We start from the raw sequence: 24556 nt of genomic DNA, 5'->3' as shown, positions 1-24556 counted from the left end.
CCCATTGAAATCAGTCTTTAAGATCCAGTTTACATTTACCTTTTTTTCCTGTGAAGCTTCTGCACCTTTCCTCAGTTCACTCTCCTTCATCACATCTAGAAGATTGTTGATTCTTTTTCTGTACAGTATCCCAACTCTTTGTACAATACTTCCATTATAGCTGCCAAAATACCACTGTGCACTTTTTGTCTGCCTTGCATGACAGCCAAAGAATTTCCTTGAGGACTAAAACTCACTTTTGCTCAGTTTTGTGTCTTTCATAGCCAACACTTAACAAATATTTGCTGAAGGAAGACAAGACTACATGGTAGAAAGCAAATAGCATGGAGAAATTAGCTATAGATATTAAGAATCCTAAAAAGTATGCCATTTATACCTAGCTTTCTAATGTCCCTTTTACATGCATAATCATACAATTTTTGCAAGGAAAAATTGATGTTAAATTTTTGTTCATGTTTCTGTTATTATTACTATCAAAGCCAAACTATAGAGACTAAATCATAATTATATTCTCAAGATAACATTCAAAATAATATATATATTAAAATGATAGATGATGGGGATCCATGGGTGGCTCACCAGTTTGGTGCCTGCCTTTGGCCCAGGGCATGATCCTGGAGTCCCAGGATCGAGTCCCATGTCAGGTTCCCTGCACGGAGCCTGCTTCTCCCTATGCCTGTGTCTCTGCTGATCTCTCTCTCTCTCTCTCTCTCTCTCTCTCTCTGTGTGTGTGTCTTTCATGAATAAATAGATGAAATCTTTTTTAAAAAATGATGGATGAATAGCTAGATGGATAAAGTATACAAAAAGTAAAATAAGGAAATAAGTATTTTAATATATTTATGAGTCCCCAAAATAACCAAAGTTTTTAAAAATATTGACTCATATTTCATGTGAATAGAAACACAACAGAAGACAGAGTGACCATGACTTTAGTATCAAGTAAACTTTCCTCTTTTCACTAACCTCGAACTTGTGTTTTCTTAATGTGCCCAAATATACTATTAAAATTTCATCTATGGAACAAAATTGACTACCTGAATTACAAGTTTTATAAATTGTAATACAGTAACTTTAATTTTGTAAAGGTTGCAATAGCATAATGTAAATAATTTTGTTTCACTTGGCTCAGTATTATATAGTTTATACATTAGTATCTACATACTATAAATCTCTTGATCTTAGCCTTCCTTATAAAGTGCCAAAGGGTAGCCCAATATCTTGTAGACAACAGGCACTAACACATGATTATCAAATTCAATTATAACAAAAATAAAAATTGAAAGGGAAAAAAATATCTTGAAAACAAAATTTTAAAAATCAGTTTGTGGATTCCTTTCTGCCAAATATAAAGCTGCCATTTTGTCTTAATATAGGCATACAATGTTTTATCATTTCTGTCCATCACCGAAAAGCATTCATTTATAGGGCATTAAGCTCATCGGAGTATTATGTTATAAATCTAACTGTATAGAAAATCGCTGTGCCCTGCATTCTGATAATATCCTTGCAGAAGAACAAAGCAACCTGTCATCAGAAAAAAATCAAGTCACAAATCTTCCTGAGAATAAAAAGAACAAAAAAGGAAAATGCTTTATATTAATTCTTGAGTAAACATGACTCAGTGCAGTTATAAGTTTACGGATTCCAAATGTGTTTGTATAGAGAACAGATTGTTATATGTTAGAAACAGATTGTTATCTAGTAAAAAAGTGACATGGAGTTAGATAAGGCAGAACCTTATCTGTCATTATTTACCTGTGTGACCTCACACGTGCCCCTTTATCTCTCAGGTTCAGTTTCCTTTTCCATGGATACCTAGCTCACAGAGTTTTTATATGGAACAAATGAGAGAATGCATATTAAATCCATGTTAGCTCTAAACTAGAATACTCAGAAACAGTATTATACCATGTTTATAAATCCCACATAAATGCATAGACACACAGTGTTCAAGAGAATTAAAATATATCCATTACATGAGCATATGTGCATTCCACAAGTAGCACCATGTCCTAACAGATTGCTGTCACATTGCATTTGTATCTGTAAGCATTAGTGCCATTTTCGCATACCTGTTAAGCAATCTTCTGTTATTACTTTGCAACACATCATTTATGTCTCTCTCTTTACTAACATAAGACCATTATCTTGCCATTCAGCAATGACAGATGATTCATCCAAGATTCCAAATGACACCTTCTTGATATAAGGGGGGGGGAGACCAACAACTTTGCTTCTTCAGTTTTTTTTTTTAACAGATACATTCTGCATGTGCCTTGGATTCAGTTCCTGAGAAAAAGGCACAGAATGTATTCAGTAGCCCAAACCTCAGGAATTCATTATATTTTCAAGGGGTAGAGGACAAAAGATATAGCTTCTTCACCAGTTACTTGTAAATTTTAACCCTACAGACTATTCTGCATGGAGAATCCAAAATGTTGGGAGTTGGCAAAGCAGAGAGTGGGAGAAAGGAATGCAAAAAATGATTAACTCAATAACACAAACCAAATTCACTGCCTATCTTCCCAGTCTGTCATCAGCACAAGATTGGCATGGCAAAGAGATAAAAAGCCTTTCCTGCAGTCTTTGATATAGTGATCCTATGTTCTGTCCCAAGTCAGGATTTGCTGAGTGATTTTTTTCTTTGATTTGTAATTTTATATGTTAATATTTTATTAACAATGATAAATAACTTGTATTGAATGCCTATTATGTATTAACCATTAGATCATCTCATTTAATCATTAAAACAACTTTGCACAGCAAGTAGATACAAATAAGACTTAGGTCATGTAGAGAATCAGTGAAAGAGCTTGGATTTGAATCTAAGTGTACTAGAATCCAAAATCCTCTGTTTTTAACAACTCCTTTATTTGGCCTGTCAGGGCAAATGGAAAGATTGTCATGGAAAGGCATGAAATTAATTGACACTTTAAGGACACCAAATCCTCTTTACTGAAAAGTTTCTCTTCAAAGGGGAAGGATGGCTTGTTATTGCCATTCCTTTGTAAAAATTAACCTAATAAGCACTCTTAACCTCTGTAGATACAAAGTCACCTTCTAGTAGGACATCTGTGTATGTAGGAAGACACAAATGAGAACAATACAACACAATGAGCAATTATTGCACATGCAATGAACAAAGCATATACAGGTTCTGTAGGAGCACAAAGGTGGCCTCATTGCCTGGTGGCATTAAGGAAAGACTTCCCTGAAAAATCCAATCCAGGACAGAATTTTGAAGGGAAAAATTTCCAGAGATGTGGAACAGTAAGGAGAAATCTGAGAAGAGTGAGGGCATTTAAGGCAGAAGAACAGAGCATGCAGAGGAGTGGAAGTAAGAATAAGCAAGGTGTGCTTAAGAAGCTCGAAGGTGCCTTAAAGAGGAATGAATAGAAATGAGATGTAAAAAATACCTGGAGCCAAATCATAGCCTTATACGTCACACAAAAAATTTAGGTTTTAGGCAAGACAGAGTTATTGAAGGATTTTAAATAGGGCATTGAATTAACAGCCTTGCATTTTAGAGAAATTATTTAAGTTTTTGTCTAAAAGTAGATAAAATGGGATCAAAACCACAGACAGGAAGACAATTGACAAATTTGCTCAAACCAGACTTTTTAAAGTGAATAAATTCTCACCCAACTGAGAAATCTAAAAAAAAAAATAATAATTTTTATTTTTTTGAGTATATAAAGGACAATCTTATAACCAACTATTGCCTTAGAACACTGTTGTTGCATCTATATTTCTAATGTCAAAATGACAACAATGGTCTCAGGTACAAATCCATATTCGTATTCTTTTCCCAGTTAAGATAAAATTCTCCTTTGTCATTAAAATTTTCAGTTAAAAATATTTTTCTTAAAAAAAATATTTTTCATAGACTAAGGCTTTAGTTTCTTAAGTTATTTAATAAAATGAGACTTAGATTTGATATCACAAGAACGATGCAATAGAGAGAAACTACTACTTTAATTGTTAAGGGAAAATAATAAAAGAATAAAGACAGATTTTTAAGTGATGAACTTTCAGATGAGAAACAGTGATGAAAATTTTTGATTACCATGTACTGCACAGTAGTGCAGGTATAATAAACTTGAAAGAAGCAGGGGTATAGTATCAAAAGTACAATTCTTTTCATCATGTTTCAGTTAGAAAGTTATCAGTAAATAAGCAATAAAAGAACTTTTATTATATTTTAATGGTAATGAATCTATGATTGCTATTAAGTTCATAGACCTATCAATATAATTATTTAGTTATTAAAATACCACTGTTAAGAAAGAAAAAGGGGGATCCCTGGGTGGCGCAGTGGTTTGGCGCCTGCCTTTGGCCCAGGGCGCGATCCTGGAGACCCGGAATCGAGTCCCGTGTCGGGCTCCCGGTGCATGGAGCCTGCTTCTCCCTCTGCCTGTGTCTCTGCCTCTCTCTCACTCTCTGTGACTATCATAAATAAATAAAAATTAAAAAGAAAAAAAAGGACCCTGGGGTGCCTAAGTGACTCAGTCTGTTGACTGTAAGACTCTTGATTTCAGCTTAGGTCATGATCTCAGGGTTATGTGATCCAGCTTCACACGGGGCTCAGTGCCTGCTCAAGATTCTCTCTCTGTCCCTCCCTCCCCACCTCTCTCTCTTTCTCTCTTTCTCCCTCTCTAAAAGGAAAAAGAAGAAGAAAAGAAGAAAAGAAGAAGAAGAAGAAGAAGAAGAAGAAGAAGAAGAAGAAGAAGAAGAGGGAGGAGGAGAAAAGAAGAAAAAGAATGAGGAGGAGGAGGAGGAGGACCTAATATAATCATGTTGACGGTAATTAGACATAAATGATAGTTTACTATACTTAGAGTCAAAAGGATTAAGCAAATAATAAATAAAACAGAATTCAATAAGGCATTTCCAATAGCAAACACAACTTCGGCACCTTGGTTTCAGCAGGAAAAAAAGTCTGTGACAAATCTTATTTTGAATGCTATCATTTTGCTGTTTTGCTTGTATTTGCTTTCTAAATTTGTTTAGATTCGAGATTTCATTAGAAAGTATAAGCCCAAGGAGTTTATGCCTAGTGTTATGCAGTGTGATAAAAATAATTTCAAGTCGATATTTGGCATTTGTTGGATTTATTTCTCCTAGAAATGGACACATATACTACTAAAGTTTAAGAAATACTGGCCTGGGGTACCTGGCTGGCTTAGTTGGTACAGCATGTGACTCTTGATCTCAGAGACCTGAGTTCAAGCCCTAAGTTGGGTACAGAGCTTACTTAAAAATAATAATAAAATAAAAATCAATAAAGTAAAAAAAAAAAAAAAAGAAGAAAGAAAGAAAGTAAAGGAAACACTGGCCTGCATGAGAAATGATGAGGGTTTAAACTAAGACATGTAAGGAAGAGTTGGAAATGATCCTGTATCAGTGCTTGGGAAATTAAGTGGATAAATTCATTCACTCACTTTAATGAAAACAACTCTCATTGGCTAACTATAGTATATAAGTTACTGTCTTCAATATTAAGGGTACAGAGATAAAAGCGATAGTCCTGCCCTGGGGGATCATGGAAATTCCATTCTTTGAGTGATCGCAGTGTGAAGCTCAACCAGTATTGCTCCAGGATTTTATCCCTAGTTGCCTCAGAAATCCCTGGTGATTAAGGCTCAAGAGAATATTTTCATCATTTCTCTCTAAATCAGTGGAAAAAATCTTACCTGCCAGTCAGCATTTCCTTTATAATATTAAAAGTACAAAAGGTGATAGCCTAAAACAGCCTTCAGGCAAACTGAAATATTTACCAAGCCCTAACACTTGCTCCAATCTTGAATATTCCTGAGAGATACACAGGTAGCCAAGGACAGAAAATTACAGTTCCTCCTTATTTGCCAAGCAAAACTGATGTCTCTTCTCAGGGAAATGGATATTGGTCTTGAAAACTGATGAAGTGCATGCTAATCTTTAAGTCGTGTTTATATTAAACAATATTTATAAATATATTTGGATAATAATTATTTCCCCTTGCTATTTTACTCCATGTGTGCTCTGATAAACATTTTTAATTATAACAAAAGAAGGAAAAAGAGAGAGAAGAAGTAAGGAAAAGGAGAGGAGAGGTAGGGAGAAGATGGAGAGAGAGGGGAAGGATGAAGCATATCAGGAAGAAGTCCTTAAATCAAGATAGACATATCTTAAAAGATGAAATAAGATGTAATAAGATGAAATCCCATCTTTATCTTTGGATTGGCAGAGGAAAGATGAGCACAGTGACTGTCTTCAAGCCATCACCTGAAACATTTTCTTGAAGCCCACAGTCAATCTTATCCCAGTTCTACTACTATTTCTTGCTGGTAACATCTCTGTTTTCAGTTTCCAGATGAGAAAAATGGACAAGAAAAGGACTAACTCAGGGGAAGGATGACAGGATTAAGACAGTAATGTACATAGAGCACTTAGAACACCATCTAGCACACAGGTGGTGAATGGTAAATTTGGGTTCATTATTATCAGTATATTATTTACTGGGTGTCCATTGCGAACAGAACACCATCCTGGTGGCTGAGCTGAGCCCCTAGAAAATTGGCAGTCAAAGCTTCTGCCCTCCAGGGACAAGACACACTGCTTTGGGACCAACAGGGAGATGAACGTTTTATAGGGGAGCTCTAGTTGACATAATTATCACCTACATCCACCTTTTGCCTTTTGGTTCCAAGCCAAAACCTTGTATGTGATTGTATAGACAATAGGCATATTCTTTCATAGGTTTGACATAGCAAAGGCATTCCCAGAAGCTTATCTGAAAAGTAACTGTATCAGAAACTCCTGGGGAACTTAGGAAAAGTATAAATTTCTAGGCCCCACCCCTAATGAATATATATCTTGAATCTTTAGAAATGGCACACAAATGCCATCCATGTGCATATTACTCATCCTCAGACACAGAAAACACAGCATAATGGAGAGCATTCCAATATGTCAAAGAATGCCCAGAACAGACATTAACATCATTTATTTGGAAAGGAAATGACTCCGTATCACTGTATGACTCATGAGGCACTGCCTGCCCCAGACATCAGGAGGCAGCAGCCTTAAGTGAAAGCTCTGCAGCCAGACAGACTGAGTAGAAATCTGGCTCCTCTTAAGAGCTGGGTGAGCCTGGGCGGGTTACTTAACCTCTCTGTGCCTCAGAATCTTCATATATCAAAGAGGTATTAAAACCAGAGGTCTCACTCATTGGTGATTATGAAAATTATGTACAATCAACGTAAGATACTTGAAACACTACTTGGCACACAAAATTTACTCAGTAAATGTCAGTTATCATTATTAGCATCAAGAATTATTGTTAATCTAAGTCCACAATATAGAATCGATGAACACTTGAGCATTAAGGGATTTCCCCTCTTCTATTTATATTCTCAGTAACTCGTTGAATTAGAAGTCTTTCTTTTGCAGCTGTCCCTGAAAGTAAGCTTTCCAAAAAAAAAATGAGTTAAGATGAAAAATAACATTTCAGCAGCTCAGGAATTAATCTTTCCAATTCCATGAATATCTTTTTAATTTGGCATGTTTTAATGCAACACAAGGAGAGAGAATTGCTTAGCAAATTCTGAGCACTTATTACAGAAAATTTCAAAAAGTCCAAAAAAAAAAAAAACACAGAGAGAAATATATCTATGGGGTGAAGACAGAGGCAAAAATCAGTGGAAATGGAAAAAAGTTAATCAATAAATCACCCTATCATGTGAATTCCATTTTTTTCCATGTAGACTTGTATTAAAAACAAAAAAAGTAAATAATCTGTTCACTGAAAGTATATGGAAAGTCCTACTCATCCCTGCCTTATAGATTCCAAAGAATTCACTGATACTCTGTTAATACAGAAAATTAGTCGTTGCCTAAATTAACTAATGTGAGTCAGAAATCTGGGAACTTCTGTGAGATTACACTTTGTGTGAATTGCTCCTTCACAAATACCCTCCACACTACAGGCCCATAAATTATTAATGTCTGTTATGGTTGTTAGGGGCAATGTATGGAAATTTATCCAGATTCCAAAATCCCAAATAAAAGTAAATGGTTAAAAATGAAAGAGAAAGAAGGAAGGAGACAATTATATTGGTTTGGTGAGAGCTGAAGCATTTCTCCTACTCCATCAGCATTGATTTTAAAGATCTAAATGACATACAGACTGATGAATAATTCAGATTTCATTTATTAGTCCACTGACCCTACACATGGCTTCATAAAAATGAAAATAATGTTATTCTCCTGCTTCATCCTCCGTAGAATGGAATATGCCTATGTAGCTGGGTAGAATTTTTTGATGTAGTTTGCTCTGGCACATTGTATACACATATATTTGCATGTCATACATTTGGAAGAAATGTTGAGATGAACAATTTCAATAACATGTATAAAGGAGACCATTTTGCCCCCTACTGGTAGATGACTTAGGTCTGTAAAAAACAATGCTGATTATCATGTAACAACTGGTTACCTGGCAACTAAAAACTAGACAATGTAGCAATACAATTCTATGTCCCCAGTTTAGGATTGACACAAAGGGAATTGCCACCAATGCATCTACAGGGCTATATCCTTAGAAGATTATGAATTTTCTCCCATGGCCTCCCATCTCTGTTCTAAGAATTTAAAAGCATCACATTAAAGTCTGCTGCAGAGACAAAGTAAAATAATAAATTTGCAAGAATGAATTTTATAGACTAATTTTTCTGGTTTTTTGATACAAAATTTCAAGAAAATTTCTTTCAGGATTTTAAAGAGTTGGACTTCAACTTCTAAGAACTTAAACTATAACTTAAAATATAACTTGAACTATAACAAGTTTCAGAGCTTTTGGGATCCCTGGTTGGCTCAGAGGTTTAGCGCCTGCCTTTGGCCCAGGGCGCGATCCCGGAGTCCCGGGATCAAGTCCCACGTCGGGCTCCCGGCATGGAGCCTGCTTCTCCCTCTGCCTGTGTCTCTGCCTCTCTCTCCTCTCTCTATGACTATCATGAATAAATAATAAAAAAAAAATTTTTTTTTAAGTTTCAGAGCTTTAACTTCACCCTGGAAAATTTTAGGAAGAATGAATTTTTTTTGTTTTCTATTTAAATTTTTATTTATTTATTCATGAGAGACACAGAGAGAGAGAGAGGCAGAGACATAGGCAGAGGGAGAAGCAGGCTCCCCGAGTGGAACCTGATATGGGACTTGATCCCAGGACCTCAGGATCACACCCTGAGCTGAAGGCAGATGCTCAACCACTGAGCCACTCAGGTGCTCCAGGAAGAATGAACTTGTATTAAAATTTGGAGCACTTCTATATATTGTTGGCCTTAAATTGTTAGTATGAATTAATATTGTCATAAACTTATTATAAAACTATGTCGACATATACTGGACTATGTGCCTGAGAATTTTGTAATGATAACTGAAGAAGCAGTGAATTTTCATTCCTGAGTATAGATAGTGAGGCCTTGATATGATTTAATTTAATCAATTTAATCAATTTAATCAATTTAATCAATATGCTGTCCTAATCCATTTCTAAGATTTCTGGAGGCAAAATTCACACCCAAACCAGCACTTCCAGGAGGATGCTCAGAGGAACAACTGTTATTAGGGGAGACAGTGTATGCAAATGGAAGTGGGACTCAACACAGGCTTAGTATTTCAGACAAATGGACTATGAGAAGCAAGAGCTAAGAAAGTGAGGGAATAGCTCAGAAGAGACTACTTACTTCCCCCGTTCCTCAAGTTTTCACGTGGAGTCATGTTACTGAAGCAATACTGGCCATTTAGTTGGTGAAAGATAGCTATTGGCCCCTCCTTCTTATTTCCTACTCAAAGGTCAAACATCAATAATTGGGCCTCTTTCACTCCCTCTCTGCCTGTGATTAGGAGAAGGTGACAATGGATCAATGTATCTTCTCTGCAGAATCAAAACTTCCCTCAGGTGGGCCGTTTCTACAGCTAGAGTGGGAATAGAAGGGAAGAGGGGATTGCTAATATCATGTGTTCCTTACATCTAAGTGAAATTGAGAGCAAAATAAACAACAAATGAGAAAAATGTGTCCTCACCAGACATGCAGGAAAAGAAATGGCAAAAGGAGTTCCCCAGAAAGAAGAAAAAGGACCCCCAGGGGAAAACATGGAAATTCAGGAAGAAATAACAAGCAATGGAAGAGGTAGCCACATGGAATAAATCAAAATATATTGACTTTTTTAAAAAAAAAGCATCACAATATGTTTAATATGCCTAATTGAAATACATGGCAATACAAATTGTGAGCAGCAGGTGGTAAATGAAGTTAAAGTGTGTCAAGGTCCTAACATTATCAAGCAAGTGGTCAACATAACCATTTTCATTAGACTCTAATAAGCTAAAATGCATTTTATAATCCCCAGGTTAACCAGTAAAACATTAGGAATGAAAGCAAAACTAAAGGATCTCTAACAAATTAGTCAAGGAGAAAAACAGATTGATAAAAATATCTAAGTACTAAAAATGGAAGGACAAAAAGGGAACATAAGATAGGTGGCCTAATTTGAGATAAATAATAAAATAGTAGGAACAATAAACACATATATAGATAAACTACTCAAGTAAAAGTATATTATTATTAGATTGGATAGGAAAGTAAAAGATTGTTACATGCTGTTTATAAGAAAACCACCTTAAATATACAAATATCAAAAGTTGAAAATAAAAGGATACGTCATCAACCAAGCTATAGTAATATCAAATAGACAGATTTGAGGCAATAAATGAGATAAAGGAAGATATTTCTCAATGATAAGGAAGAATGATAAACCAGGAAGATACCATTTTCAATAGCATTTAATAAACCAAATACATTGTAATAGATCCAACAAAAGATTCAAAAGACCTCTGCAGTGAAAAACTCTAAAATAATATTGGGAGGAATTAAAGAAAGTATAAATAAAAAGAGGAACATATGCTACCCATGTATTAGAAGGCTCATTATAGAGATATCAATTCTCAAATTGATTTGCGGATACAATGCAACCTCAATCAGAATCCCTGAGAGATTTATTTTTGTGTAGACATTGACAAATTGATTCTAAAACTTACATTGAAAATGAAAGGTCAAGAATAGCCAACATGTTGTGGAAAAAGAACAAAGCTGTAAGATTTATCCAAATATCAAGACTTAGTATAAAGTAATAGTAGGGTCACCTGAGTGCCTCAGTGGTTGAGTGTCTGACTTTAGCTCCGGTTATTATCCCAGGGTCCAGGGATCCAGTCCCACATCAGGCTCTCTGCAGGAAGTCTGCTTCTCCCTCTGCCTATGTCTGTCTCTTTCTCTGTGTGTCTCTCATACATAAATAAGTTTAAAAATCTTTAAAAACAATAAAAACAAAAATAAAGTAATAGTAATTTAGGTAGCATGCTGTGGCTGAAAGGAGATAAAAAATAGACTAATAGAACAGAGAGATGAGAAACAGACATGAATGATATAGAAGAGGAAGTACAAAAATAGACCCACATATATTTGGCATTATTGTTTATAACATAAGTGATGCTCCAGTGCAGTAGAGAAAAGGTAGTCTTTTTAATAAATGGTTCTGATTCAGTTGGTTAACCATATATCAAAATTAAATCTATCTCCATACTGTACACATATCAATTCCAGATGGACTGGAGATCTAATGGTGAAAGCCAAAATAATAAACATTTTAGAAAAATAAAATACTTTCAAAAACTTGCATAGGCTAAAATTACTAAATAAGGATGCAGATCACTAACTATAAAGGGAAAAAATGATAAATTGAACTACACTAAAACTTCAATGTTTTATTTATTAAGACAGCATCAAGAGGTTCAAAAATCATGCCATAAAGTAGCAGGGAATATTTATAAGAAATATATTGACAAAAAACTAATATACGAAAATGTATAGGGTTCCTATAAGTCGGTTAAAACAGTGGCAGAGATTCTCAAAAGGCTTCACAAAAGAATATCTCTAAATGATAATAAGTATATGGAATAGTTGTTAAATATGATTACTTGCAAGGGAAAATTAAAATAAAACCACAAAACATAGATATATTCATTAAAACTGATCTTCAACAATGGTGCCAATTCCTTGGGGGAAAGAATGGTCTTTTCAATAAATAGTGCTGAAACAACTGGATATCCACATGCAAAAGAATAAATTTGGAAACCTACCTCACACTAGATCAAAAAAAAAAAAAGCTCAAAATTAAAGAACTGAATGGAAGAGATAAAACCATAAGATTCTTAGACAAAAAATACAGGTGCCAATTTTCATAACCATCAACTAGGCAATGGTTTCTTTTTCTTTTTAATATTTTATTTATTTACTCATGAGAGACAGAGAGAGAGAGAGAGAAAGAGAGAGAGAGAGGCAGAAACACAGGCAGAGGGAGAAGCAGGCTCCATTCAGGGAGCCAGATGTGGGGCTTGATCTGGGTCTCCAGGATCACGCAGGCGGCGCTAAACCACTGAGTCACTGAGGCTGCCCAGCAATGGTTTCTTAAATATGACACCAATAGCATAAGCAACCAAACAAAAATTTGATAAATTAGACTTCGTCAAAATTAAAAATATTTTTTCACTAAAGGATATTATCCAGAAAGTTAAAAGACAACTCAAAAAATGGGAGAGAATCATGTATCAATGCAAATCATATATCCAATAAAATTCTAATATACAAGATATAAAGAACTATTACAATTCAACAACAAAAAGACAAATCAATTAATAAACAGGAAAGGGATTTATATAGACATTTTTCCAAAGAAGATAAGCAAATGGGAAATAAGCACATGAGAAGATATTCATTAGTATCAGCCATTAGGAAAATACAAATCAAAATCACAATACAATACCAGTTTACATCAACTAGGATGGCTATAATCAAAAAAGGAAAACAAAAAGTATTGGTGAGGATCTGAGAAATTTGAACTCTCATACATTGTTGAAGAAAATGTAAAATAGTATAGCCATTTTGGAAAAGTTTGGCAAATCCTCAAAAAGTTAAACGTAACATTACCATATCACCCAGCAATTCCACTCCTAGGTATATATTCAAGAGAACTATAAACATATGCTCACACAAAAACTCATACATAAATGTTTATTCATTATACCCCCAAATGGAAATGAATCAAATTTCCATCAACTGATGAATAGATAAACCAATATGGTATATCCATAAAATGAAATATTAGCCATTCATAAAAAGGAATGAAGTGCTGATTCATGCTACAACATGGAAGAACCTTGAAAACATGCCAAGTGAAAGAGGCCAGGCATAAGAGGCTACAAATTGTAAGATTCCCTTTACATGAAATGTCTAGATTTAGGCCAGCCCATAAAGATAGAAAGTAATACAGAAAGTAGTTTTCAGGGCCTGGGGTAGAGGGAAATGGTATATAGCTGTCAAGAGGTAGGGAGTGTACTTTTGGGATCATGAAAATGTTCTGGAATTAGATAATGATTGTTGGGTAGTATCATGAATATTCTAAAGAGCACTGAATGGTACATTTTTAAAGGGTGAATATCAGGGACACCTGAGTGGCTCACTGGTTGCGCGTCTGCCTTCCATTCTGCCTTCCCTGGAATCCTGGGATTGAGTCCTGCCTGGGGATCCCTGTAGGGAACTTTCTTTTTCCATGTCTTTGCCTCTGTCTCTGTGTGTCTCTCATGAATAAATAAATAAAATCTTTAAAAAATAAATTAAATAATGGTGAATATTATGGTATTTGAATCACATCTCAATTCTAAAAGTATAAAATAAAACAATAATCAATGCCATAACACACCCATCAGAATAACTAAAATGAAAAGGGCTGACTACCTTATGTTGCTCAAAATGTGTAACAGCTGAACCTCTCCCATGCTTCTGGTGGAATTACAAATTGTAACAATCACATAGAAAACTCGTTAGTTGTTTCAACTAAAATACGAAATATGTATACCCTATGATCCTGCAATTCTCTGGGCATAGATGCTACAGAAATGTGTATGTTCACAAAATTTGCATAATGTATATTGCAAGGTTGTTCACATCAGCACTATTCATATCCCCACAATGGAAACTATCCAAATGTCCATCAAGAGTAGAATAGACTAAAACCATTGTGGCAATATTTGCACATTGTAGCACTGCATGCAGCAATGAAGATGGACAAATTATTGCTCATGCAATAACATAGATGAATCTCATAAACATAATGATGAGCAAAATAAGCTTTGCACCAAAGAATACCAACTATATCATTTCATTAATATAAACTTGAGAAATAGATAAAACCCATCTACTGTATCAGAAGCCAGGGAGCCTGTGGTAATGAGAAATGTGTAGCATGAGAGACCTGAAATTATGGGAATGTTTCCTGTTGATCTTCATACTGGCAACAAGGGTGGGTTAACTTTATGAAAATTATTGAGTTATATATTTATGTGGAGGGCACATATTTGTATATATATTATACTTCAACTTATAAAGCTTATGTTAAAAATGAAGAGAGTCAAGAGAAAACCATGCATATGAAGATATATATTAAAACTAATATTTCAAATAATTTGATGACATTTTTGGACTGGGATGATAATCCTAAGATTTATGTGGAAATCCACTAACGATTTCCCTCAGTGGGGCACCTGGGTGGCTCTGCCCATTAAGCATCAGACTGATTTTGGCTCAGGTCATGATCTCAGGGTCCTGAGATAGAGCCCTTCATGAGGCTCTGCACTGAATGTGGAGCCTGCTTGGGATTCTCTCTCTCCTTCTATTCCTGCTCTGCTCAATCTCTCTCTTAAAAAAAAAAAAAAAAAAAAAAGAAAAGAAAAAAGAAAAGAAAAGAAAAGAAAAGAAAAGAAAAGAAAAGAAAAGAAAAGAAAAGAAAAGAAAAGAAAAAATCTTTCCTCCAAGTTGGAGACCAGTCTAATAATACATTCTTATAATAGTTGATAATTAATTTCAAATGTTTGAATTTGAATTGGCAATACTTTCCCATTTCCCATTTGATTCTTTCTTTGCTACAATCCTGATATTCCATAGCACTGGCTTTCTCCTGCTACAAACTTAGCATAATCTCCAAAAAGGAAATGAGAATAAAGAGACTTGATTTTTCTTAGTAAAACTATGCTGGTCCCAGGGGATTATCACAGTTTTTTCCAGGTTTTCTCATTATAGTTTAGAATATTGAAGAGGACTGAGATTAAGGTTATTTGCCTACAGATTTAATAACCTATATCATCTGGTTTGAAAAATTACTAAAGAATTTCTTTATCTCTAGTTTTAGGGGTGTTTCCATGATCTCTCAAATAGTAATAATTAGTATGTTTCCATGTCAATTTATATATATGCAAAGGAATTTAAAATTTCATTTAATCCCAGTATTTATAATCAGCTACTACTCGTGATCATTCATGCTTAAAGTAAAATAAATAATTTTGATATTTGTAATATTCCAAGCTGTGCATCTCCTTATTGGGAAAAAAATTTTATTAGCTATTAAATTTTTTACGCTTGCAAGAGTCCACAACATTTTTCAAGGCTGAATTCAATTCCAATTCCCTGCCTTCACATTAAAGCCTACATAAACTACTCCATATGAATAGTTATTTAATATTTTATTAGAGCTTTTAATTTTACTATCCCTTCAGTGACTTATTCCCTAGCTTACAAACCTTATGGTCAAGAAATTCTTCCCAAGAGCTAATATGAATTTTCCATCCTGTGTTTCGCATCATTCTAAAAGACTTCTTAAATCTCCCTGCCTGCCACCAATTCTCTAATAACACAATTCCTTTTTTTTGTTCTGGTTCCATTCCTAATGCCAATTCTTGCCGCATATTGGCTAACATAAATAAGCTGCCCTAAATGAGCATAGAATGCATGTTAAGGTCATCAGCATAGGATCCAAAAGCTTTCATATTATGAGTGTAATCTTAACTAAATGACTTAACTTCTGTCAACCTCAGTTTCCTAATCTAATGAATCAAAATAGTATGTACTCCGTTAGGTTATTGTGAAGATTCTATGATACAGAATATGAGGTAAGCTAATGTTTGCTTGTACGAAAAGCTCAATCATGTTATAATTACAACTGTAGTTGTTAAGATATTTTTGGTTGCAAGTCAATGAAATGGGTATATTTATTCAAAAAAGAGGAAAAGCAGGGCATAGTATTTGAATGACATTTACAGAAGAATTCGAGAATCAATGCTTTGTATACTTAGCCATTAGAGTCACCAAGGGGACTGTTGCACAGGTCTAGCACCATTAGCATTAGTGGCACACAACACCAGATGTGCTTTCTTTCTCCATTCCAAGTTCCAAATTCAAGAAGAGAACCTTATTGCTCCAACATGGTTCCCCTGACAGAGGGTCAAATAATATATACAATTTTACCCTTCCAGAAACATAAAACTCATGTCAAAATAATACTTAAATTTTTCTTCAAAAATGTCACCATTGCATCTCACTTGATTCTGTAATAAGAATGCCAAGTAGGTAAAGAGGATAAAAGTTTAAAGGCATAGATCAGACAAGAGATCTGCTCAAGGCCAAATGGAAGTCTATGGTCAAGTCAAAACAAAAGCCCTGTCTGCTGATTTAGCTACATGCTTAAATGCATGCATTGCCTTAGCTCCAGGAGGTATCTATTCCAGGGTCTGGGTCCCTGCCATACATTGGCCCTTTTATCTGTACTTGAATATCAGAGCAGCAACAAACAAACAGGTATAAAACCAAAGATACTCGTAATGTTCAGAGCAGATACAATGTGTTGCTTGTGTGAAAAAAAAAAACAAAAAATTAAGACTCTGTAAGTAGAGGAGAACCAGCATACTAAGTAAAGAAATCTCAACAAAGGCACAAACCAGGAGAAATTTACCTCAGTTTCAGGAAAAGAAAAAAAAAAGTGGAGAAAAAAAAGATAGTGTATATGGAGAAAAAAAAATAAACAAATCTCAAAACGCTGGTGTAGCTTACCTGCCAATGCAGCACGGGCCAATCACCAGTATTCTGATGCCTCTACTTATCACATCCAGTCTCAACAGAACAGCTGAGTTACAACTAAAAAGCCAAAAGACTCATGGTGGGTTCTAGATGAAAATATACAAAATGAAGCAATGAAAAAAAAAAAAAGAACTAGGCTATTTTCCTCAAAATATTTATGGCAACCATGCTGCAAAGCTCCCGAAGAAAAAAATAAAAGAGGATTGTTATGAGGTGAAAGGAAGCAGGATAAAGAAGAAAGGGACACGAATATAAGAAAGAAAGGCCTTTCATGGAATTTGTACTGCGCATGTGCACTTATTTTATTCAGAAGAATGTTGCTGCACAACCCAGCAGGGGTAAACTATTATTTATCTCTGGTTATTAGCCAAGCCTAAATTGTGTAGCAAAAATAACAAAGGATTTTCTTTACATCTAATTAGACATAAAGACTAGAACAATGTTCTTGTGAAAGGATGCTTTTAAGATGCTTTTTTGGAATTGAAAGAGTAACAACATTTGTTTTGTGTGGTAAACAGAAGCCTTTTGGCAGTGCAGTTGCTTTCATTTTGAAACTGCCAAGAATTATTTGCTTATCTATGGAATTTCAACGACTTTCCCTGCCTGTGAGTCATATGGATGCTAATCTAGAATAAACAGGGCTGCAGAAGAGAACACTGGGGCTTACTAACATGGCCAGCGGGCAACTCCCCCTCCACACCGGGATCACAGTCAGGTGCTCACAGTTTTCCACCAGAGACAGAGGGTGGAAGAATCGACGAAGACAGAGAAGACCATGTAAAGGGAGGGAGAGAAGTCAGGCACGGAAGTATCTATCCACCCCCTCTCAGAAGAAATACAATAAGGGAGGGAAGGACAGGAGATCAAAGGAAGAGCAGTGAGAGAGAAGATGACACAATTCCCAAAGGCAGAATCATCCAGGCAGACGGGAAAGGTGTCAATAAATAAATACATACAAAGGAAGAAGGAACAGGGAAAAATGGGAAAGGGTCCGGTAGACAGAGCAAGAAGATAGAAAGTGAAAGGAATATGAGGGACAAAATAGGAAAAGGCAGGGAAAGACTTTGGGAAGCAAAGAATATAGCCTAATATAATTTGGAAAGGACTATAGTGTTGTCTAAATGATAATGGTATCGGACAGTTTGATAGGTATTTGTGGCTGTTTCCAGCCTCTCTGAATACTATATAGATTATCCAGATTTTCTAGGGTTTATCACCACAGGCATATAGGATTAACAACCCAATTAAGTAAAGAATTATTGTCCAATCCTATCCTTAGGCTCATATAGCACTCTTTCCAGATTCTCTGAGGATGGTACACAAAATGCAATAATCGGGAAAGGTAGGAGTGTGTGTGTGTGTGTGTGTGTGTGTGTGTGTGTGTGTGTATAAATTTATCTATCAATACTTAAGATTTTTCAAAATCTAGGTCAGAAATCCCCAAAAGTACTAGGTTCAGAGAAAGTCATTAAATTAGCAAATATTATTTAGCATGTACTATGTATCAGACACCAGGAATTGAGTGGGAAAAAAAAAAACAGCGTCTGCCACACAGAGCTGAGACCCGAGTGTGGAGTATATGGTAAATAGTGTGACAGAGGAGGTAGTACAGAACCATCGCGATCCATCATGTAACCAGAAACCCAACTCAGCCCCAGTGGAAGGTAATGTCTGAGCTGAAAACTTAAAGATGATTGAAAACTAACCAGGTAATGACTGAAAGAAAGGGAGGGGTGTTGCAGGGAAACAGGAAGGGAATATTGGAGGAATAATAGAACAAAAGGATAGTCTTTTGGAGCACCTGGGTGGCTCAGTTAAGCGTCTGCCTCCAGCTCAAGTCATGATCCCAGGGTCCTGGGATAGAGTCCTGAGTCGGGCTCCCTGCTCAGCGAGGAGGCTGCTTCTCCCTCCCCTCGATCTTGCATTCTCACTCTCTCTTTCCTTCTCAAAGAAATAAAATCTTTTTTTAAAAAAAAAAAGAATAGTCTTTTTGCTCCACAATAAATCTTTCCCTATGCCTCTGAGCACAGTAGATGATGACCCTGTTCAAAGAAGATGTTGTAAAAGAAAGCAGAGCCATGTCACAAGGGACGTACACATCTGCTGTGGATTTAGGGTTTTATAATCTGGGCAGTAAAATGCTACTGAGATGTTGTTCAGGTGGGAATTTAACCCTACAAACCTTCTATTTTATAAATATCACTCTTTATAAAGGCAATGAAAAGTAGAAAAGACAGGTGTCAGAGGTTCAGTGAATGTTATTAGACTAACCCATACAAGAGAAGACAGTGGGCTGGACCTAGTTAGTAGCAGTGAGGTGAAAGAGATGGATCTGGATTCCTGAGATAGTAATTTGCAGAACCAATGGGATTAGGTGGTTGACTAAATGTGGAGAGATCCAGGTGATACCCAGTCAGTTTGTACAGCTGGGAAGATGGTGTTGCTTTTTACTAATCTGAGAGGAAGGGATCAGAAAGAGTCGCAAGTCAAGAAGTTATAGGAAGATCAAACTCCTTGACACCAAGACACATGAATCTTTAGCAATGAATAGATCTTTTTCCTCATCACTAGGAGTAGCAAATCTTATACTCAGAAAAGAATCAGTCTTCTAGTTTCAGGGAATCTAGTACTGAAGATGCTAAATGCAGAGCAAAAATAAAATCCACAACAGAAATAGTACCGAGACCTGAAAGCTTCATTTAAGAATGCAAACACAGGTTTACATACTTTATAGGTATTGATTTTTTTTTTCCTAGGGAGATGAACAGTTGTAAATAATCGTATCCTTGTTAATGCTTTAAAAGAGGCCCAATTTAGACTTCAGACTTTAGCATAACGAGTGTAACTTCTATCTTACTACATTCTTGGATGCATGCATCTATTTAATGATCATTTTAGTATGCTTCGTAAAAGACAAAATAAGGTAGCAAAATGGCTTCATTTCACCCTTGGAATCAGAGCTCTCTGGGAGTTTTAAGATCAAGACAATGAAAACAAACAGCAGGATCTAATAAAAATTAATTCTTAATTTGCTGTATTTTAGCACGTGTTTGCCACACATACACAATCACACATGTAACTGGTGGTATAGCTAGTGTATGCTAAATTATCCAATCATCACCTGAATGAGCTCTTTTGCCCTTCTACGGAGCTTCCAATGCAACACAGAGAAACTCATTTCTCACCCAACTCAGTTGTCAGCCTATTTAATAATTCAGAATTGAAACAGCCCTAATAGTAAAGGATAGGATGTTTCAGGGAATAGAATTGTCAGTATGTAAAGTAAGAACTTCAAATCTGTCACAAAAGGGCAAAATCTTAGGAGCTCACATGGAACATATGGCTCTGGGTGAGAAGCAGGACAAATAGCAGAACAAATATCATTGGTCTTATGGTTAAATTGTCTTGTTCATTTCTATAAAGGAAGTAATCTTTTGTCAATGCCAAAATTCCATTCTCTGTTGTTTGAAACTCCAGAGGTATCCATTTTATTTCCTAAATTATTAGTGATTGGAGAAAAACATTCAAAACACAGAAATTACAAAGGATTTATCACCTTGTATTCATTATGATACATTATTTGCCCTGCTCAGACCTTTTTCTCCTTGTCTTTAAACAGGGATGATAATTATTCTCTTTTGGGACTATATTGTAAAGCTTAAATGATTCAGTACGTGACAACATTTAACAAACAGGATGCTGACTCAGGTGAGGTGTGCAACAAAGGCTAACAGAACTATATTTTTTTGATCCGGTTGAACTCAGGTGCCTGGTAACTTAGTCAGTTAAGCATCTGCCTTTGGCTCAGGTCATGATCCGGGGGTCCTGGGATCAAGCCCCACATCAGGCTCCCTGCTCAGTGGGGAGCCTGCTCCTCTTTCTCCCTCTGCCTTTGCCCTTCCTCCCTGCTTGTGCTCTCTCTTTCTCTCAAATAAATAAATAAAATCTTTTAAAAAAATAAATTGGGTTGAACTCTAGGAAACAAGACAGAAATACTTTTTCCTCCATCCAGTTCCTTCCAATGTGCTAGCCATGTGGGATCTCTTTTCTGGTCCTAGACAACACTTTCAGTGATTCCTTCAGCTTTCTGATCACTTCATTTATGAGACAAAAGTCAAACTTTGGTAACTGAGAGTCCACTTTCAGAGACTACACAGACTAGTATAGACCATAGCTGTAATTTTATACCCAATTCAGTCTATCCTCACATCAATTTATAGATGACCCAGGTTCAGCGACATTTGTGGGGAAGACGGGCTTTGACTCTTCCTTCTTATTTCATTTTTCCTTCCCTCCTTCCCTTATTTTGCTCCTCTTTTCCCTCTCGGAGAATGCTTGGTCTCCTTTCTCCTCCACTGTAGCATGGCACTCAGGGGAGGCATGGGGTGGGAAACAGGACAAAGCACTGTCATCTGATCTTTTGTTCCTGGCAGAAGCCTACATGCTCCCTGGTTTGTGGACCACATTCACAACTCTTTCATAGGCCCTACAGTGACCTCCCTACTGTATAAGGTCCAGCAGCTGACAACAACCCTCTGATCTCTTGCAACATTACACTGTTCATCTCCTGCTATCTGCAGTTACTCCTCTAATCTTATGCTGCTGGGGGCTTCTTGCCTAGGCAGGTTATCCTCACGGGTATGGTCCCACCAAAATATCTTAAGCCTAGTTACCTTTAAAGGTGCTCAGTTAGCCCAGAGATGACTAATCTATTCTTGTCAAACTGAAAGTTGAAGCTTCCATCTACTTGTTACAGCCCTCCTCCATTGGCCTGCTGTCACAGAATACTCCAGTCAGTTTCTCAAGATAGCGGCTGAATAGAAGTGTCTTTATTCATGTATACTCTAAAACTCAGGATGCATGTCAAGCACTTCTGAGCACTCTCCCACCCTTGCCCTACCACTGTTTCAGAATCAAGTGAGTAAACTAGTCTCTGTAAATCAGCACATATCCAGTTAGTGTGTGAGATGCCAATCTCCCATCTTGCCACCACCTTCAAATCCCTGAGGGATTCTCTTGGAGCCTCCCTCACTTGACTTGAAGGTGAAAGAGAGGAGAAAAACAAAAATATATATTTATTCTCAGCTCATTACTCTTCACTCTAATGCATTTTTTTCTTGATTTCCTATCTTCTGACTCTATAGGTTGTATAGTGAGAGAAGAATTCAAAGGACCTTCCTAGAGGAAATTTCTTAATACAGCACCATTAACATTATGGATAAGATGTTTTCTTATTTGAGGAGGCAGGGATGTGGATTATAGGATATTTCATGGTGTCCCTGCCCTCTACCCACTAGATGCCAGAAGCCTCCTGTCCCCTTGAGGTATGACAACCAAAATGTCTCTACACATTGCCAAATAGCCATGGGGGCACATCACTCTCAGCTAGGAACTACTGCTCTCATTAGCTGCAGAGGTACTTTTCTTGGCAGCCCTTAGCTTTGGAGTTTTGCACCTAAAAGTTTCAGGCAACAAAGAAAAGTCCATATAGTTAAATTAGTCCCCCCCCCCTTATCTCCATTAATGTAGCAGACATTCAGTTTTCACTAAATAAGTATCCCCATTCTCTATGTACCACTGTCAAAGGCACTTTCCTGGAACAAGACCCTGCCCTCTGGGAGCTTACAGGTTAGTGATACTAGAGGCACCATAGAGCATTCAGTAGATAGACAATATGGTCAAAGTGGCGACTGAAGATTACCTGGGCATCACCGTGTACAATGAAAACAAAGGAAAATTATGGAGCCAGGAAGACCAGCTAGGAGGCAGTTGCCATTAAAAAAATAAATTAAGGGAATAATGATCTGGATATGATGTCTGGGAATGAAGAAGAAGGAATAAAACTAAGGATGAATTTGAAAAAAATCAAGAGATTTGTAAATGGTTGAATAGATGGAAGTAGAAAAGAAAGGGATTAATATCTTCACAGTTGTCCTAATCACTAGAAGATACAGGATTGTTGGATTTAAAAAAAAAGAAAACAGAAAAACTGTTAGGCAAATGATTGTGGCAAAAGCAGGTAGGAGCTTGAGTTTTTGGATATTTATAAATAATAAGTTTGATTTGAGGATGGACCATTATAGGCTACTCTCTAGATAGTAATCCAAGGTAAAAACTTCTCTAAAAAAGATGCATGGCCTTCACCTCATTTCTCTCTGAAATTCATAAGATACATGCAAGTGGATTGATCCCTCAGTTACGTTTTCAGGAAAATAACTTATTACTAACTCAGATTCTCAGACTACCACTCAAACTATCCAATAATAAAATGATAAAATTTAAATTACGTCTGATGACTTTACCTAAGCAGAATCAACCTGAAGAAAGAAAATCTTTTATCTTTAAAAATCGAATTAATCTTCACAGGCCCTTAGGATGACAGATATTTTTAAAATAAATACTAATTAGAAATGTAAGAAGCTTTTCTTTTAAATAATACAGCAATTGGACAGCACTTGTTAAAATAATCAGGTTCCAAAGATAGTGTAAAAATATAATTCAAGTGGCCATACAATTGCTTAGCTTAAAAAAAATTGTTTAATGGTACTAGAATTTGAACTATTTCTTCTTCCTCCCTTTTCTCCCCTTGTTCAATTGCATTCTCTCAAATTTTAGATCAGGAAGGTTAAATTGAGGAAAGCTTTGTTCTTTGGAAATGAACCTATTATCTCATAATCCCCTTACTCCTCAGCCAACCATTTTACAATTCTCTGGTTGGTTCCTTCATTCTTCCTCTCTCTCTCTAGCTTCTGTTGAGATGTAAAGAACATTTTTAGGAGTACTGCAGCCTTAAGCTCAGATCTCAAAGACATCCAAGGTTACTATGAGGTTACTCTATTAAGTCGGGCAAGTCCTTCTCTACGATATCATTTCTCTCAAAGAGAGAACATTTTCGTTACATGGTTGTTATGTCAATTAAATGAGTTAATTAAAGAGGCACATAACAACAAGCACAGAATTCATTTTAGATTTTCCTCTTCTTTTCTCCTGCTGCTAAGTGATTTAGTAATAGGAGATATGAAAAACATGATACCTGCTGTGTATTTGCCATTATATGTTAAAACAATGAAGGTAAAAAAATAGTTTTTTATGCACTGCAATTTAAATAATGCCAAATCAATAAGATAATAAAAATGCATAAATATGAATAGAAAAAGAAATGCAAGGATATAGTTATTAACAGTGATTATTTTGGATGGTGGAAAAATGAATAGATATTTGTCCTTTTCACTGTTCTCTGTTTCCCTATCTTTGTATAATTAATATTTAATTTCCTAATGAAAAGCATAAATAAATTTCATAGAAAAAGAAAAGAAAATTTTTAGAGTAAACTAAATTTCAATATTCTGATTAATGAAAGCAAAGTTTACTGGGCTAACTATAACTTGGAAAAATAATCTTCACACTAAATAAGAGAATGTTCTTTCATATTCCTCCATGAACTATATTATGAGTGAATCGAACACCAGTGGTGCTCATAAAATATACTGTCATACTCTGTCTACAGCAGTGACTCTGGGCTTTTTTTAAATAAAAAATATGATATTTTTCAA

The 24556-nt window shown here is 35.8% G+C and overlaps 1 long non-coding RNA gene across 1 annotated transcript in view; it reads right to left on the bottom strand.

Moving 5' to 3' along the window:
• LOC140594868 (uncharacterized) overlaps positions 1–17281 on the bottom strand; it is a 159117-nt gene extending 141836 nt beyond the window's left edge. The window contains exon 1 of the long non-coding RNA XR_011996168.1: positions 16977–17281. This is a non-coding gene — a long non-coding RNA (uncharacterized lncRNA). The remainder of the gene's footprint in view (positions 1–16976) is intronic.
• Positions 17282–24556: the final 7275 nt, after the last annotated feature.

Source organism: Vulpes vulpes, chromosome 12, assembly GCF_048418805.1.
Source record: "Vulpes vulpes isolate BD-2025 chromosome 12, VulVul3, whole genome shotgun sequence".
Classification (NCBI taxonomy): domain Eukaryota; kingdom Metazoa; phylum Chordata; class Mammalia; order Carnivora; family Canidae; genus Vulpes; species Vulpes vulpes.
Note: the sequence above shows the minus strand (reverse complement) of the source record. Positions and strands in the feature narration are given on the sequence as shown.